This window comes from Melanotaenia boesemani, chromosome 18, assembly GCF_017639745.1.
Source record: "Melanotaenia boesemani isolate fMelBoe1 chromosome 18, fMelBoe1.pri, whole genome shotgun sequence".
In the NCBI taxonomy this organism is placed as follows: domain Eukaryota; kingdom Metazoa; phylum Chordata; class Actinopteri; order Atheriniformes; family Melanotaeniidae; genus Melanotaenia; species Melanotaenia boesemani.
This window is the reverse complement of record NC_055699.1, coordinates 29,600,710-29,617,759: the sequence shown is the minus strand read 5'-3', so window position 1 is coordinate 29,617,759 and position 17,050 is coordinate 29,600,710. Positions and strand designations below refer to the sequence as shown.

The 17,050-nt window shown below is 41.6% G+C and overlaps 1 protein-coding gene across 6 annotated transcripts in view; it reads left to right on the top strand.

Moving 5' to 3' along the window:
• Window positions 1-115: 115 nt before the first annotated feature.
• Window positions 116-17,050, top strand: part of LOC121628811 (microtubule-associated protein 4) — a 126,115-nt gene continuing 109,180 nt past the window's right edge. For all 6 annotated transcript variants that reach the window (XM_041968149.1, XM_041968154.1, XM_041968152.1 and 3 more), the window contains exon 1: window positions 116-207. The gene's annotated coding sequence lies outside the window, so the exon portion shown is untranslated. The remainder of the gene's footprint in view (window positions 208-17,050) is intronic.

Sequence of the window (17,050 nt, the reverse complement as noted above, 5' to 3'; positions counted from 1 at the left end):
ATATTCTTGTCACTCAAAGTTTATCTGTGATCTGATTAGTTAACCGAAGAGCCAGTTAGTGACCGGACCCTGTGATTTAACCAGAGCTCTTCCGAGGCGGGGAAGCGTGCTCAGTAGCCTGCAGAGTGAACTGACGGATGGGCGGATTGTGGCTGTGATAGAGACGTTCAGAGACTCCACTCAAACTGTCAGAAAACACACCAAACGGTGAGTCCAGCCGAAATATGAATGTCCCAAATGACTTCGCGCGTGTAGGAGCGCATGTGGGAGCGTCAGTTGGCGCGCGGACAGCTGAAGTGTTTTGCAGCAGTAGGATGACGGTGATTTTGGATGAGTGATCTCAGCGTGCATCATAGCGACGCTGGAAGGGTGTAGGTTCATGCTGCCTTCAGGTGTTCGGCGGAACCCTTTCATTTTTGACGGAGGCGGGAGAAACGCACAGGGTCAGTGAAGCAGCCTCCGGTGCGGATTAACTGTGAGCAGTTTATGTTGTCAGGATTGTTTCTGTGACTGAGTTAAGCGCAAATGTAACTCATTTTACCATTGAGATGGTGGAAAATCCGATACTTTGGAGGTCCGTAGAGGCAGCGCCGCGAAGTTGCACTGTCACACAGGAAAGTTATGCAAGCAGCGCCTCTGTCTGGCTGTTTCAGCGGCCTGTCATTTACAGGCTGTAAAGAAGAGCTCGGGAATTATAGCTTAACATGTTGAAATATTTTATTACTTTTTGAGGTTGTGCTGGGTTTCTGTAAGCATGAGCAAGCCTTTCCCACTCGTTTTGTTCTTTTAGTGTGAGAACTATTGAAGTATTTTGATTCAGATAGTTATCTTCTCTGAATCTTATTTTGAGTGGTTGCAGTTTGGGATGGACTGTACCAACATTTTTTTTTTTTTAAATTTTCATTAGTTTTTTTTATTTTTATTTTTTATTTTTATTATTTTTTTTACCTAGTCTTGTCTGGTATCATGACAGCAGAATGTTTTTCTGGCAGTCTTGTTGTGCTGAACATCATTTGACAAGGGAAGCTTAATGGAGGGTTTAGGGCTCCCCTTGATACTTGGTTATTGATCTGTATTTTGAATATTGCTAAGTTACATTTTAATGAAGGACCTGACAAGTTGGAACAATGGAAAGGGGACAGTGAGGAAAACAAAAGGTAGCCACAACAACCGTACAACCAAAACAGAGAAACCGGCTGTTACACCTGTAGAGAAACGTAACAGCCTCAGTGAGAAAACAGAAGCAAACAATCATCGGGAGCACCCATAAGAAGACAAACTGAAAAAAAAAACAAACAACAATTTTTTTCCATTTGAAATTATACTATTGGTTTACTTTTTCATCATAATCAATACAGTACTTTTAGAGTACTGTATTGTTGATAGTTTTTTACAAGAACAATATAAAATATCAATAAATTTCATTAACATTTGAAGGAAGTGCTTACGAAATTCTAATATAATCCAAAAGGAGGAAACAGAAAAAGCCTCTGATGACCTGTGCAGGGTGTACTCCCGCTTCAGGCTCCAGCTTCCCGTGACCCTGAACTGGACTAAGTGGTGTAGAAAATCAATAGCTGGAAATAGATTTTTATCCTTCTTTTTTTAAATTTTTGAACACACGAAAGCTAGAAAGGTGTGTATCCACACACCACTGTGGTATAAATACCAAGCGTGTAAGTGGCGCTGCAACGCTGCCATATAAATCCGCCAAAAGCTAAGAAGAAGACATGAAGCATGCAAAGATGCAAAGCGCAGGCAACATAGAACCCTTACATACAAGGGAAGCCGGGACCTTCCTGATGTGAGGTAGCAGTGTAACCACCAGACTACCGTGCAGCCTGTTTTCTGCGTCATATACGTGTGTAATTTGGTTCGTTTCCAGGGCTCTTGTGGATGCGAAGCCCAGTGCCACAAACAAAGAGGTCCCACTGGAACCACGGGGGCATTGTTTAGCAGAACAGCTGACGTGCAACCCACCAAAGAAACAAAGAAGAAGAAGCAGCAGTGGCGATGCAGACCTCCACCGTCTACTGTTCTGCTTGTTTTTTGTCTGTTTCTGAGAATGTACATTATCGTGATCCCCATCACCCTCGTCATGTTTGCTGTAATCTGAACTAATGGTGAACTCTAAATGCTGCGCTGCCCTCTGGTGGCTGTATTAACAACGATACGGATGTAAAGGAGCATGAACGTATAAGGACGGGATATTTAAAACTGCTGTCCCTTTTTACATATAAAGGGCAACGTGTGCGTCATTGAGTCATGAAAAAAATGGATCTTGGTTGTTCACGTGGAAAAGAAAAGGATGTTTTTGCAGAGATCTTCAGTGTGGGAACCATTTTAGAAGAGCTGCGGTTTTAGACGAAAAGTCCGAACAGTAAACATTCCTGCATGGATGATGGTGCCTAAGATGAAAATATAAATATTTTTATAATAAAAATAGAAAAATTTAGACTACAGGTTAATTTAAATTGATTGAAATCACTAATTAAGACATTTTAAACATTATCATCACTAACACAAGCAGCATTTTTATCATAATCATGTAAAAAATCAAGAACATATATCAGGGCTGTTTTTCATTTTATTAGCAGACTCTCAGAAGTAAAAACAAATTGCATGTATTTTATTAGAACAGTGGTATTTGTTGAATATGATATTTTCTCTGACAGATATGGAGGTATTGTATGCCCATCCCAGCTGCAGCTCTGATTTACTAACAACCCTGGAAACTCCTTCCTTTAATGAAGATCATGACATTTAGTCCATTTTAGTTGGGACAGCATGATAAGTCCACATTTTATCTCTGATCAACACCAGCTATTTTTCATCTGCACCGCAGCATTACTGCAGGCTTGATCCATTAAAATTGATATAAAGACAAATTACAGCAGAGGATTGTCTCCTTCTCCCTCCTCCTTTCCTCACCCCTTCCATCCAGATTACTCCCCCAATCCTCCACCAGCCAGATTACTGACTGGGAAATAAGAGGTGGGACTGATCTAAGACCCTGAATTCATTATGGACCTGTTCCAGTCCCATCCATGAAATGTTCCAAAGCAATCGGGTTTTAGGCCTGGCGTGGCTGACCGTCATCAGTCAGGCCAGCAGAGTTGTTTCTTCTCTGAATTACCTTCATTCAACAGAGTTTATAGAAAACCAGCAGCACAGAACGGAGCTGTGTGATGGCCAAGAAGAAAATAGAGGAGCGCATGCTTCCATTAAACCTGGTCGTCCACCCAGCTGCTCGGCCGGCTCTGCAGAGAAAACGTCTGCAGGAACAAATGAAGTCTTTTTTTTTTTTTTTCTGCATACCCTTTTATTAAGCTGAAAAGCTTTTTACTACCAGTAAACATACACATGAAACATAATCAGATATAACTGGAACAGGAATGGAAACACGACACATGTCGGGGTGTGTTATCTTCTAACAGCTGGGACGTTGAATCTGTGTGATACACATTCAGTTGTTTTAGAGGGAGCAGTTGAAGCAGTTTCTCCAAGTTTTATGAATCGATGTTGGATTTTTTAAATTTGAATAGATTTTTTTAAACCCGTCACTTAATGTAGGATCAATGTAAACATGTCATCTGGAATCTGTGATGGATTTACAGTGCCATGAATATGTATTTGCCCCCTTCCTGATTTCTGTGTTTTTTGCATATTTATCACTCACAGAGGTTTCAGATCATCAAACCAATTTTAGTATCACACAGAGACAACCCAAGGAAACACAAAATGCAGTTTTGAAATGTTGATTCCATTTATTAAGGCACAAAAAAAAACAAAACTTATCTAACACTATGTGAAAAAGTAATTGCCCCCTGAACCTAATAGGGAGTTGGGCCACCTTTGGCAGCGATAACTGAAATCAAACGTTTGCGATAATTTGTGATGAGTCTTTCACAACGCTGTGGAGGGATTTTGGCCCACTCCTCTTTGCAAAATCTTTTCAAGTCAGCCATATTGGAGGGTCGTCTTGCATGAACCGCGCGCTTAAGGTCAGACCACAGCATTTCAATTGGATTTAAATCTGGACTCTGACTTGGCCACTCCAAAACCTTCATTTTGTTTTTCTTGAGCCATTCAGAGGTGGACTTGCTGGTGTGCTTTGGATCGTTGTCCTGCTGCATGATCCAAGAGCGCTTGAGCTTGAGGGCACGAACTGATGGCCTGACATTGTCCTTCAGAATTTCCTGGTAAACACCAGAATTCATTATGCCATCAATCACAGTAAGTTGTCCTGGTCCTGAGGCAGCAAAGCAACCCCAGACCATCACACTGCCACCACCATGCTTTACTGTGGGCATAATGTTCTTTTTGTCAAATGCTGTGCCATTTGTGCGCCAGATGTAGCGGGCTGTGCATCTTCCAAAAAGGTCAATTTTTGACTCATCAGTCCATAAAATGTTTCTCCAAAAGTCTTGAGGATAATCGAGATACCTTTTGGCAAATGTGAGACGGTCCTTTGTGTTCTTTTTTGACAGCAGTGGTTTTCGCCTGGGTACTCTGCCATGGATGCCACCTTTGGCCAGTACCTTTCTTATGGTGGAGTCATGCACACTGACCTTAACTGAGGCCAGCGAGGCCTGCAGTTCCTTTGATGTTTTGTGAGGGTCTTTTGTAACCTCCTGGATTACCCGCCGTCGCACTCTTGGAGTAATTTTAGGTGGTCGACCACTCCTGGGAAGGTTTGCCACTGTTCCCAGCTTTCTCCATTTGTGGATAATGGCTCTGACAGTGGTTCGCTGGATCCCCACAGCCTTGGAAATGGCTTTGTAACCTTTTCCAGACTGATGGATCTCGATTACTTTTTTTCTTAATTCTTCTGGAATTTCTTTGGATCGTGGCATGTTCTTGAGATCTTGTAGCCTACTTCACTTTGTCTAACAGATCCAATTTAAGTGATTTCTTGATTTGAACCCAGGTGGTGGCAATCAGGTTTGGGTGTGGCTTGTAGAATTGAACTCAGCTTTCCCAAAAACTGTTGTTAATCACAGTTACTTTGAGTTTTAGCAAGGGGGGCAATTACTTTTTCACATAGGGCCAGATACGTTTAGATTTTTTTTGTGCCTTAATACATGGAATCAACATTTCAAAACTACATTTTGTATTTCCTTGGGTTGTCTCTGTGTGATATTAAAATTGGTTTGATGATCTGAAACCTCCGTGAGTGATAAATATGCAAAAAACACAGAGATCAGGAAGGGGGCAAATACATATTCATGGCACTGTAGGTGAGATAGAAGGAATATTTCTCCATGTAAATGCAGCTAATGTGTCTACATCTACCTTTGTTGCAGGTTTACCTTGTACAGCTTGACTGTGTGTTTACAAATAGTTGGTTTGTATTGTATTAAAACACCAAATTATCTTAACACAGCAGCATGCTGGCAGAAAGCAGCCAGTTTCTACATCCCGTCCTTGGTGAGGAGCAAACACAAGCTAACTTTTACTGTTAGAAGTTTAAAGTGAGCTGGTGTTATGGTTAGATGTTATACATGCCAGGAAAGGACATGCAGTACGTTAGCTGAGGCTGCAACTTTTCCGTTTCTGTCCTTTAATTTGTCAAAAGAACCAACTTTTGCTTGTCGTGTTGGATGAGTAGTGCTTGGATTCTGCTGAAGTATCGCTGACCTGCTAACTCTAGCGCTCCGTCATGCTTTACTGATCTCCGTCTGTCCATTAGAGCTGCTTCATCCTGTCAGAGGTTCACCTGAGGTTACATCTTTATTTTACATGAAATATTCATCAAAGTGAAAACGCAGAGATTGCCAAAGGAGACTTTTATCATATCAGCGTAGTAGGTCTGCATCCCTGCTTCATGCTTTCAAAGAATTTCTTATCAGTATTGATTTTATGTTGATGCGGAAGTGAGTTAATGTGGTAAACAGGGTCAGAGCTGGAACAGCATGGCAGAGTGCTGGGAAAGCAACTTCTGCTTTTCACTAATTGCTTTAGGGCTGGGCGGTAAGGCCTGGTCAGATTTTTTATAACCAAATCCAATTTTAATTGAATAAACTTATTAAAAACATTTATTTGTCATAACTTTTCCACCATATGAACGACTTCACATCTTACATTGAAATATGCGACACAATGCATCTGTGATCTCTTTCCATCTGGATCCTTATCATACAGGATCCACTGCAGGAATAATTCCCCTGATGAAGGTTGTCTCTTAACTAGTGTTTGTGGGTTAAGTTGACTTCTGCATCTCATAGAGAGCAGCATTTCTCACTGCAGGTATACGCACAGCTAAATCCCAGGCGTGAGTGAAGGACCACTTCACTAAAAATCTGTCAAACAAACACCGTTCTGGTTGGAGGGAGGGCTGAGTCTGCTGCTAAATCCCCAGAAATGGAAAATTCAATTTATCGATTTTATCGATATTTTTATTTTATTTATGCTGGCTGTTGTGGTTTGAGAGGGGCGGGGCTTGGTGAAGGCGTGTGCCTGGGTTCTGCGTTTGTGATTGGTTGTGAGGAAGTAATGACTGTAGTATGAGATGCATCATACATGATAAAGAAAAAGGAAGGGAAACTGTGTTTTTTTTATTGAACTTTTTATCTAACCTTTTTTTCGCATCGCACGTCTATCGATCAAAATATATTAATGAATTATCATCCAGCCCTAAAACAATGTGCAACACACCAGTGCAACCAGTGCAGAAAGTTGGTCTGAAGAACTGGAGGATCTGCCGTTCTGATGCAGGTTCAACAGAGCTTATAATCCAGATCAGATGCTGATGTCCATTTATCTGCCTGCAGGGGATGTAAACTACTGGAAGGATCTTTTATTCCCAGTTAAAATGAGCTGGAATCTCCTCTTCATCTGATGGTTCCACAGTGCTGTGTTTGACCCCGGCCGTGTGGACGCTACATGTATGTGTTTGATGCTGGAGATTGCGTGACAACGGCAGATTGAATAAATGAAATGATGGAGGGATGCAGAGTGGAGAGGAAGAATGGGAGAGTACAGATTGACCTGGTGGCTGTAATCCCCGCTCACAACAGACGCAGCTGGACCCGTGTGTCAGAATCCAGGCTGCTGGAAATGATCCAGCAGGCTGGAGGGATGGATGTCAGTCAGATGGATGTTTAGGTGGACAAGAATGTAATTAAGAATGAACAAACTGCCTATTTCTAGTAGAATTCCCCCTGTCGTCCTCCTATATTAAACATGTGTCCTCATTAAGACCTGTTAACATTACAGAAACCTTCACTTTTCCATAATTCTGTTATTAACCCAAGTAACAGAGAAAATACCTGGAAACATTTTGCAAATACACTTAAAATCAAAAAGTTTTTGACCCTTAATAATTTACAATGGGCCCCTGTGACATTACATTCCCACATTTTGCATACATTTTTGAACAGTTTGAACTTCAGCAAGTCACCTTGACTAAGTCTATATCCAACTCAGTCCAATACAGCTTTATTTATAAAGCTGTTTTAAGCACTGGTCAAAAGTACTGTACAGATAATTGAAATAGAAGCCACAACTAAAGTCATACGAGCAGATATATTACATAAATGAAAATAAGTGAAAAGATAAAACTGAATAAAACAGCCCTACATCACAAAATAAAACCATTTAAACAAGTTAAACAAACAATAAGATCAACATCTCGCTGTCGGTGTCTTCAGGGTCTGCACACTTCGAAGTGCGGATTCGTCGGCGACATACGTCATCGCGGTGCGAAGTACTGTCCCAATTCACAGAAAATGAAGGAGCCTCCAAATCCACCCTTCAAATCTGCGCCTCGCTTGGCCCAAACGATGCTGGTGATGCATCCTTCGCAGCCTCTTTTTTACCAGAATTCATTGCACACAAGACGGTGGCTCATCAGCAGCCGAGCTCAGAAAAGTACGTTTTAGGTTTCAGTCTTGTTAAAAAAAAAAAGTCTTTTTTTTTTTAAACTACACTTTAGTAGAAATGTTACCAAACCAAGTACATTTAAGACATGGAAATGGTGACGTTTAAAATTTGGTAATATTTGATATTCGTGGATTTTTAAGGGGTTAATGGCGTGTGTACCAGCTGGAAAACAACTCGGACCATGTTTTTTTTATTTATTTTATTTTACTGTCGGTGTTACCGGTCGGTTTAACATCCACTGAAGTGTTTGAGTAATTTCAGAGGTTTAAATGATTCAGCGTCCTTGTTGTTGCTATGGGAAATTCTTGTTGACTAGGTAGGCCGTCCCATTTCTCATCCAAAAAAGCCTTGAGTGTAAGCTATCTTTTCCAAGACAAAAGTCATTTATAAATAGGCCTCTAATTAACCAAGACTGCATTCAAGGCCAGTTTTTTTCTTTTTCTTTTAAATAAGAAGATGGATAACTGCATGTTTAACATCTTTAAATCACATCAGAGAACAAACTGTTATTCACAATATTAAAAAAAAAGATGGCCCCAAAGTAGGAAAAACTTATTTAAATAGCTGAGGAGGGATAGCATGATTAGGGGAACCTGTAGGGTTCAGTTTACAACAATCTTCTGTAAAATGGAAGCGTGACTGGCATGAAACCGTCAAAGACTACAGAACAGAGGACAGACACAGCAGGGTCATATGTAAAAGAGGAAATTTGAGCCTAGTGGAAGTGGCTGTCAGTAAAATAAGGGAGGATGTTTTAACAGAATACAGTCTGTCTGCGGGGCACGAAGAATAGTTTAAAGTTCGAAATGCCAATTCCAATGAAGTTAAACGTAAATAAAAACAGAATACAATGATTTGCAAATCCTTTTTAACCTACATTCAACTGAATAACACTAGAAGTCCCAGAGAGGGGTCAATTGACCTTTCTACCTTTACAACCCAGAGATGGGTCGATTGACCAGTAGGATTTTAGCTAAAATCCTGTCTTAAGCTGCGAACAGCTTCTTTTGTTTGTAGACGAGTCAATTACTGGCACACCCCAGGAGGGCGCATACTTAGGGGAGACACTGTAGACTCTTGAAACTGGACTGTCAACTTTTGCCCAAAGCTTGGCTTGAGACACTGCTTGGTCCCCTGAGTATGAGATTGGAGTAGACCTCAAACAGATTCAGAAAGGTTTTCCTGCATTCTAGTATATTTCAAATAATTAAAAATATATTTGATATGATATATGATATATACCTCCTCGACACATTTGTGTGCTTTTAGAAGAAAAAAAAAAGATAATCATTGTGGGCCTTCAATAAAAAAGCAAACAATTTAGAATGATATGACAAAATGATGAATTCATATTTTTTTAAAAAATCACTTTAAAAGGTCCAGCTCTCCTCTTTTCATACAAATGAAAAAATACAAATTTTTCAGAATTTTTTACCAATTTTTCAAACTTTCTAACCCAATGTTCATATGTCCAAAAAGCCCAAGCAATGAACAATTTTGAATATTTAAAATGAACATTTTTTGATTGTGGTGGTACAGGCAGGGTCTGTGAGTAAAATGTCCAGAAGCATTAGTGTCTAAGTCAAGAGGGCATAAATGTCAACATGACAAAGATATAAAAGAACAACTGTGAATTTTTTCCAATGCTTTTTATTTTTGTCATAAAAAAAAACAACAAAACAGTTAAAATAATGCAAGTAATGAAACAATTTCACAAATATTTACACAAGGCTACAGTGGCATGCCCTTGTGTGAATGGCTTTTCTGCTCTTTCAGCAGTCCGTCTGTGCTAAGTCCAAACATGCTTGGCACTTCCATGGTATCTCCATCCTGCATTTGCCACATGTGTATTTGTAGCAGTCAACACATCTTACAGTTGCGCAATTGTTCTTGCATCGATGGTTGACCTGACATTTTGCCCTTTTCCCAGGGCTAGGTGTGGGAGGTTGCTGCTGAAGCAGTTGCTCCTTATGTGCCTTCTTCTGACTCACATGAGAGTTGGCCAACTCTTTCGCGAGCTCAACCAGGAAGTCCACTCTTCTCTCCTGCACTCCGGTGCATTCCTTATGAAGAACATGAGCGTTCCGTGCCGCCATGTCGATCATGTTGTAGAACACGGCGACTGGCCATCTCCGTGTTCCTGCACGCACGCTGTACTCCCGCACCATCTGGTCCATCACATCCACACCACACTTTGTGGTGTTGTATTGTGTGACAGTGTTTGGCTTCCTTTTGGTGGTATTCTCAGTCTCAACCACATTGTGCATGCTGCTGAGAAGATAGACAGTCTTTTTCCGTTTCGGCGCATATACTGTGAGTGTTGCACCAGTGGTGGAAAACACTCGAGTGGTGAATTTAGTGTGGTCCTTCAGTCTAGTTGACTGAGGAATTTCCCGGCGAATCTTGTTGACTGTGCCAAGGATGGTGGTTTTCCGGCTAAGCAGTCGTTGCGCAAGGGACAGCGATGTAAAAAAATTGTCTGTTGTTACAGTTCTGCCCTTATCCATGAACGGCTCCATCAGCCTCATCACTACACTCTCAGAGAGTCTCTCTCCACTGGGACGACTGGGGTCCTTGCCAAGATATGGCAGGATATTGCAAATGTACTTTGATTTCAAGTCACAAGCCAGCCAAAACTTAATGCCAAATTTGTCCGGTTTTGTTGCAATGTACTGCAGAAAACTGCAGCGAGTCTTTGTCGGGAAAAGCTGTTCATCAATAGTGATGTGTCGACCAGGGTTATAAGATCTGATGCAGTTATTGACAAAAGATTCCCACAGATTAGAAATTGCAGCAAACTTATTTGTCTCCACTCGCTCACTGCGTGTGAACATGTTATCAAAGCGTAGGTGTTGCATGATGTTTTGGAAGCGCTTTCGGGCCATAGTAGCAATGATTCGTGGGTTTCCCAGCTCTGCTGACCAATTGTCACGTAGTGATGGAACTTTCTTCACCCCCCGCAAGATAATAATTGCAATAAATGCCATTAGTTCTGGGAGGTTCATGAACCAATCTGCCTGCTCCTTTTGCCGTGCATGCTGAATGGTCCATTCTTGAATGCTACGAAGCATTTCAAGTGTTATAAAACAGAAGAAGCTTTGAAGACGAGTCCGGATACTTCTTCTGGCCTTAGCAGTTGGCTCTCCATCTGTGCCGTATGGTTCTATTGGGGTGAAATTGAGACATGTCCCCAGCTGTTCTTCATGCCACACTGTGCCATCTTTAGCCATCTCTGTCCTCTCACTTCCCAACCGAGCCCTCTTTTCTGGCAGTGGAGCAGTCTCATCATCTGCAAGGTAAACAATTTCACAATTTCAGAGGACGAAAATAGGATGTTTTGGAAATAAGATTAAAAAAATCCTTTATTTGTACCAAAATGGAGAAATTCCAGTGTTGCAACTCACAGTACAGGACAAAGCAGAAAGAAAGAAATTTGTCATACCAAAAAGTTCAATAATAGTTTCAAATCTTACCTGAAGACTGCTCAGAGTCAGAGTCCGAATCCAGCTGAATTTGTATCTCTTCTCCATCTGAGTCACAAGGGTTTGTATCGCTGAGGATCAGGTCCAATGCCTGCTGAGTTGTAAGCCGCCTCTGCATTTTGCTTCCTTCTATTTGTTCGAGGTGAAGCTAGCTACTATTTATCCCCCTCAGCCCACCATCCCCCACTGCCACAGAATTTACCAGACGTTTCAAGGTAACAAGGAGGGGCTGGATGCAATGGGTGCATTCCTCAGGTAATGGCTGCATTTACAAATGAAGAGATGCTAATTTTTGCCAGCAGAGTCGTCAGTTTGGACTAAAGGTCTTTCGACCCTTCTCTGGGACTTTAGGGAGACATCAAAATTCCTGGGACTTCTAGTGATAAAAAGACAATATATTTAATGTTCAAACTGATAAACTTTATTTGCAAATATTCACTCATTTTGAATTGGATGCCTGACGACAGATTCAAACCAGGAACGTTTAAACATTCATGCATTCATTCAGTTGTATTTTTCCCAGCCTAATCAAAATATTCCTGAAAGTAGGAAAAATAGTGTCTTTTAAGGCACAGCAGGAAGATTTGGCCAACCTGACAGATTTTATAGATCAGTGCTACGACAGAATCGTTGTGGGAAAGCCAAACAAAACATCTCCTCCCTCCACCTCCTCTAAGGCCAAGAGACGGCGAAACGAGGACTCACCTGGAGCTATTTCACCACCGCGGAACGACTCAATGGACGTTCTTATCTCTATAGATAAGAAACTCAGTAGTTTTGATGTGCGTTTGAGTCTGGTCGAAATTCTCCACAAGGAGTTCCAGGTGTTATGTAAAGCACCGGAATTCAGCCAGAAGCAGGTAGAAACCCTCGCTGGGGAGAACGCCAGCCTCAGAGAGTCGGTAAAATCCCTCACCGAGGGGCTGACCCGACTCTCTGAAGAAAATAAGAAGATAAAGGAAACTGTGATCAATCTGCAGGAGCCTGAGAGAGAATCTGGTGTTTGCAGGGAATCCAGAGCAGACAGAGGAGGACCCCGAGACCACGGTGGAAAAACTTCATCCAAACTGCTGGTTTAAGTCACTGGACTCACATATATCCAAACTTCTATGGAAAGACAAGCCATCACGTGTCAGTCTAAAAACTTTACAACAGACTAAAGACAGGTGGATTGGACCTACCCAACTTTAATCACTATTTCTTAGCTAACAAGCTACAATGTATGTCCAAATGGCTTAAACTTAGCGGTCTACATGAGCTGTGTGTGAGGATCTCGTTATCTCTGACCTGCCGTTCATCAGCTCAGCCATCAAACCATATCAGTGATTTGAAAGCATCAACATCAATCCCTCTTTAAGGGCTTGGTGGTAATTTCTTTTTCCATGTCAGCTTACACCCCTCTGGAACAACCCTGACATCCTGCAAATCTCAAAGATGATAAACTTAAGTCAGGGCTAATTCGAGGGGGGGCTAATAAATGACTGCAAATAACACTGTCTGATAGTCAGCTCAAACACACAGTTGCTGGCAAAGCTGGCAAATGAAGAACAACGAAGGTCTTGTAAAGCTTGCTGATCATACACCAATAAAGAGTCAACACATTTAAAAACACCAAACATAAGCACCACACACACACATCACTGGTAACAAGAGATGGCAACCAAACACACTCCCGCCATCTTGGAGTCTGAACATGTGACTAAATGTATGGAGTTGCTGCCCTGTGATTGGCTAATTTGATATTTGTACAGCAGTGAATGAATAGTACCAGTAAAGACTTCCACACATCCAACAAAACAAATGGGTCGGTCTGTGTAAAGGTTTTACTGGTTTATGGAGCAGTGCTAGTAGGTAAACATCCAGCTCTGGAGCAGAGTCTCTTTTAATGAAATGTTGGGGAAACACCATTTTCCCATGAGCCCAGGGTGTTTGCTAAACAGACGTGAGCGCATGAGGAAGTAGAAGCAAGGAAATGTGATTTCACTTTGTCCTCTTTTTTTCCCAGATTTTCAGCTTCTAATTTTTATTAATCATATCCATCAAATCACCGCTTATTTAATAGATGGGTAACATAAATTATGAAGAGTGTAATTACGTTTACTGCAGATCTCCTCTGCCAGCTCCATTCCTTAATGATACATAAGATCTCCAAGATTCAGGATCTTGTCATTATGCAAGTACAACAGAATTTTGAAGAGTTTCTCGGCTTAAGTGCACACAAATAAGACAATAGAAAGTCCGGTCTGCCCCTTTTCCTGTAATGTATAATTTATGGTCTATAGAAATGTCCCATTTTGCTCATCCCATTTAAGACCAGATGATAAAAACAAAGTAGTTCAGCAATGTGAAGTTTAAAGTCGACTGTAGGAGTTGGAGGACCGCGTCATTTTTCTGTCATGTGGAATTTACTGCGTATTGTTCCAGCTGCTGTGTATACACACCACTGAATACCCTCAGCCCTGGATGAGCGTGTGCACCAGCAGTGTCTGTTTTTGGATTAGAGGCTGACCTGTGTGTGTGTGTGTGTGTGTGTGTGTGTGTGTGTGTGTGTGTGTTGTTGTTGCTCTGCATTCCTATGTGATGTGTAAAGCCTCCAATTGCAACAATAAGGCAAAGAAATGCTCAGTGTGTGTGTCCATGGCATCGTACAGGCAGTCCATTCATCCTCTGCTGCTGTGTGTGTAGATGGAGGACATGGTGTGGACATCACTACCTGTGTCCTTCTGTCTGCTCTCTCATGTGCAGCAAATGTGCATCAACAAGTGCTGAATTATAAAAGCCAAAAAGGCCTGCTAAATTCAATTACTTACACACACACACACATACACACACACACACACTCTCTCTCTCTCTCTCGCTCTTGCTCTCGCTCTCTCTCTCGCTCTCTCAGGGTCAAACAGCAGCCCTTTGAGTTGATTCTTCAACAGACCCACAGCGCTTATGTAGATGCCAGATCAGCAACACACACACACACACACACAGCACATATTAACATTAATTAATAGCACTGAGGGTTTGTGGAGCAGATCAGCAGCTCATACAGCTCCAATTCCCAAAAAAAAAAAAAACTAAAATGTAAATAAAAGCAGAATAAATGAACATAATCAACCTATATTTTATTTCTAGGAATATAAACAACGTATCAGATGTTGAAACAGATTTTACCATTTCAGCTATATATATAGTGGTCCTTCGTTAATCGTGGGAGTTACGTTATAAAAATAACCTGCAATACGCGAAATCCGCGAAGTAGTCGGCTTTATTTTTTCCATAGATGTTTTAAGGCTGTAAAACTGCTCACTACACACTGTATACACTTTTCTCAGATAGGCGTTAACATTTTCACACTTTTCCCACTTGTTTAAACACCCTCAAAGTTTGAACTTTTGTAGAAAAATAAGTCCAGTGTTATAGAAACGCAGGATGCAGAACACAATGCGCTGTTAAAAAAAAAAAAAAAAGCAAAATTGTACAAAAAAAAAATCTGTAAAACAGCGAGGCTGCAAAAGGTGAACCGTGTTATAGCGAGGGACCACTGTATGTATGTGTGTGTGTGTGTGTGCTGTCAAATTTTTAAAATTTTTAGTCAGATTAATCACAACTTACAAATTAGGATTAAGATCACCATTCGCTTGAAATTTGGTGGGACTTGCGTCTCCGTCTCTGCTGGTAGAGCCTGATGGAGGACATACCAGCAGTTTCTTACATAAACATTTGGGTGTGTCTGGGAACGAGCACAATGATGAGCTGCCTAGCTTTCGCATGAGTAAAATAAAGGTGTCTTCTCGTTCATGGGGATCTCTGAAGCTGAGCTGCAGACGTGCGGAGCAGTAACATCAGCGTGGACTTTGCTGACGTTGCTTCGATGCAGTAACCGTTCATGGTTTTGGTTATTTTTTCCTGTTCTTGCAGGTTTCTGCAGACAGCTGTGAGCTGGGATTCTGCCAAAATGCTTAGGTGTGACCTCCCTGCAGTTGGCAGCTGTATAAGGATGATCTAAATAAAACGCCTGGAGTCTGAAATGTCTGTCAGGAGAGGAGGACACCGGTCTTTGTGCTCTCTGCTGGGCCATGCTGAAACTGCTGCGTGTGTGTTTTCAGTGAGATGAAGCGATGGCTCGTCTGGAATGTCACTGATGGTGTCTCTGGACACAGGGACACCTCAGCCTGCAAACATTCACACAGATCAATGAAAGGGAATACAGATTTGATAGTTTATGATGAGATACTACCAGGTCAGGATTATTTAGAGTTTATTTCATTGGTATTTAAGACAGTTGTGATTAATGTGGGATTTCTTTGTATTTGCTTTGGCATTCAGCTGCATAATCTAATAACTCCTGCAGTTCCCAGCAGCACCTGCTGAGGTGGTTTTTACTGTTCAACATGTGAACATGTTGGGATGGAGGATCTCCTCGTGGCTAGACTGGGAATCCTGTTTTACAGGGTGTGAGCAGGAATCGGATCACACAGTCTTGCCTCCTGCCGTCTTTCTGCTGTCGTGTAAACTTGTTGCAGTCATCATGGTGGCCATGTTTTCAAACAGAGTATCTGGGCCTGTTTTAGAGTAAAGCCAAGCAACGAAAACAAAGCAAGACTAGACATCCAGTTAAAGGAAGAAAACCAAACGGGTAGAACGGGACGGGACTGCTGAAGGTGCTGAAACATGCTCCAGTCAGGTTAAAGGGACGGTGTCTGTCAAAGGTCAAATAACTGCAAGTCATTTCTGCAGCTGTACACAAGGATTACTTTCTTTCTCCGAAGTTACCCACATAAAGGGACAGTTCACCTTCCAGTGAATGGTGGGAATGTCAAGGTCAGTTTTCCATAACAAAGTCAGTCCTATTCTCCATCTCATCAATAAATGAATATTTTAACAATGAGACAAAGTTCTGCTGCTAAATCCAGTGTGATGTTTCTGAAAACAGCTGAATGTCTTCTTTCTGGGTTACAAAATGTCTCTAGAGCGCCACCGAGAACATTTCAATCAACCAGCCAATGTTGGTGAAATTTGATATGCTGTTGGAAGATGTTGGAACCAACACAAAAGCCTCTTGGACGTATTGGCTAAAAATGAACAGGCGTCAGATACTTTGACTCTCTTTGTCAAGTTATAATCAAAAGCACATGAACCCCTTGTTGCTTGTTTTTCACACTAATTTACTTGTACAAACAAAATCAATACATCCATTCATCCATGGTTCAACCAAGACTGAAATTATGCAAACATTTCCACTATATGGTGACTCCCACCAGCTTCCTTTACAAGCCACTCATCTGCAATGAAACAGGAAATGACTGTAAGTCTGCTGCATTGTTCTAAGCAACTGATCATTTTCAGCCTTCACACCACAGTTGTCTACGTTAGAGTGCCACCTAGTGTCTATGTGGAGTCGTCTTGATGTCAGTTTTATATAAAAGTAAGATTAACAAGTGCATAAGTGAAAACAGCCTCCACATGTCACCTGGTTTAGTGAGGCAACGTGTGTTGGCCCTCACACAAGTGCTGCATTGGTTGTGGCAGAAGCTATAAACCGGTAAAGCTGCCCGGCAGAAGCACGTGTGGCTGCAGGTGAGGGTCGGAGCGCCATGGCAAGGAGGTCACCAGGGACGCAGCTGCTGCATCGGCCAAAGAGGCAACGACATTCATCGCTTCTTGTGGCTTTAATTTGTTTTTTTGTATTT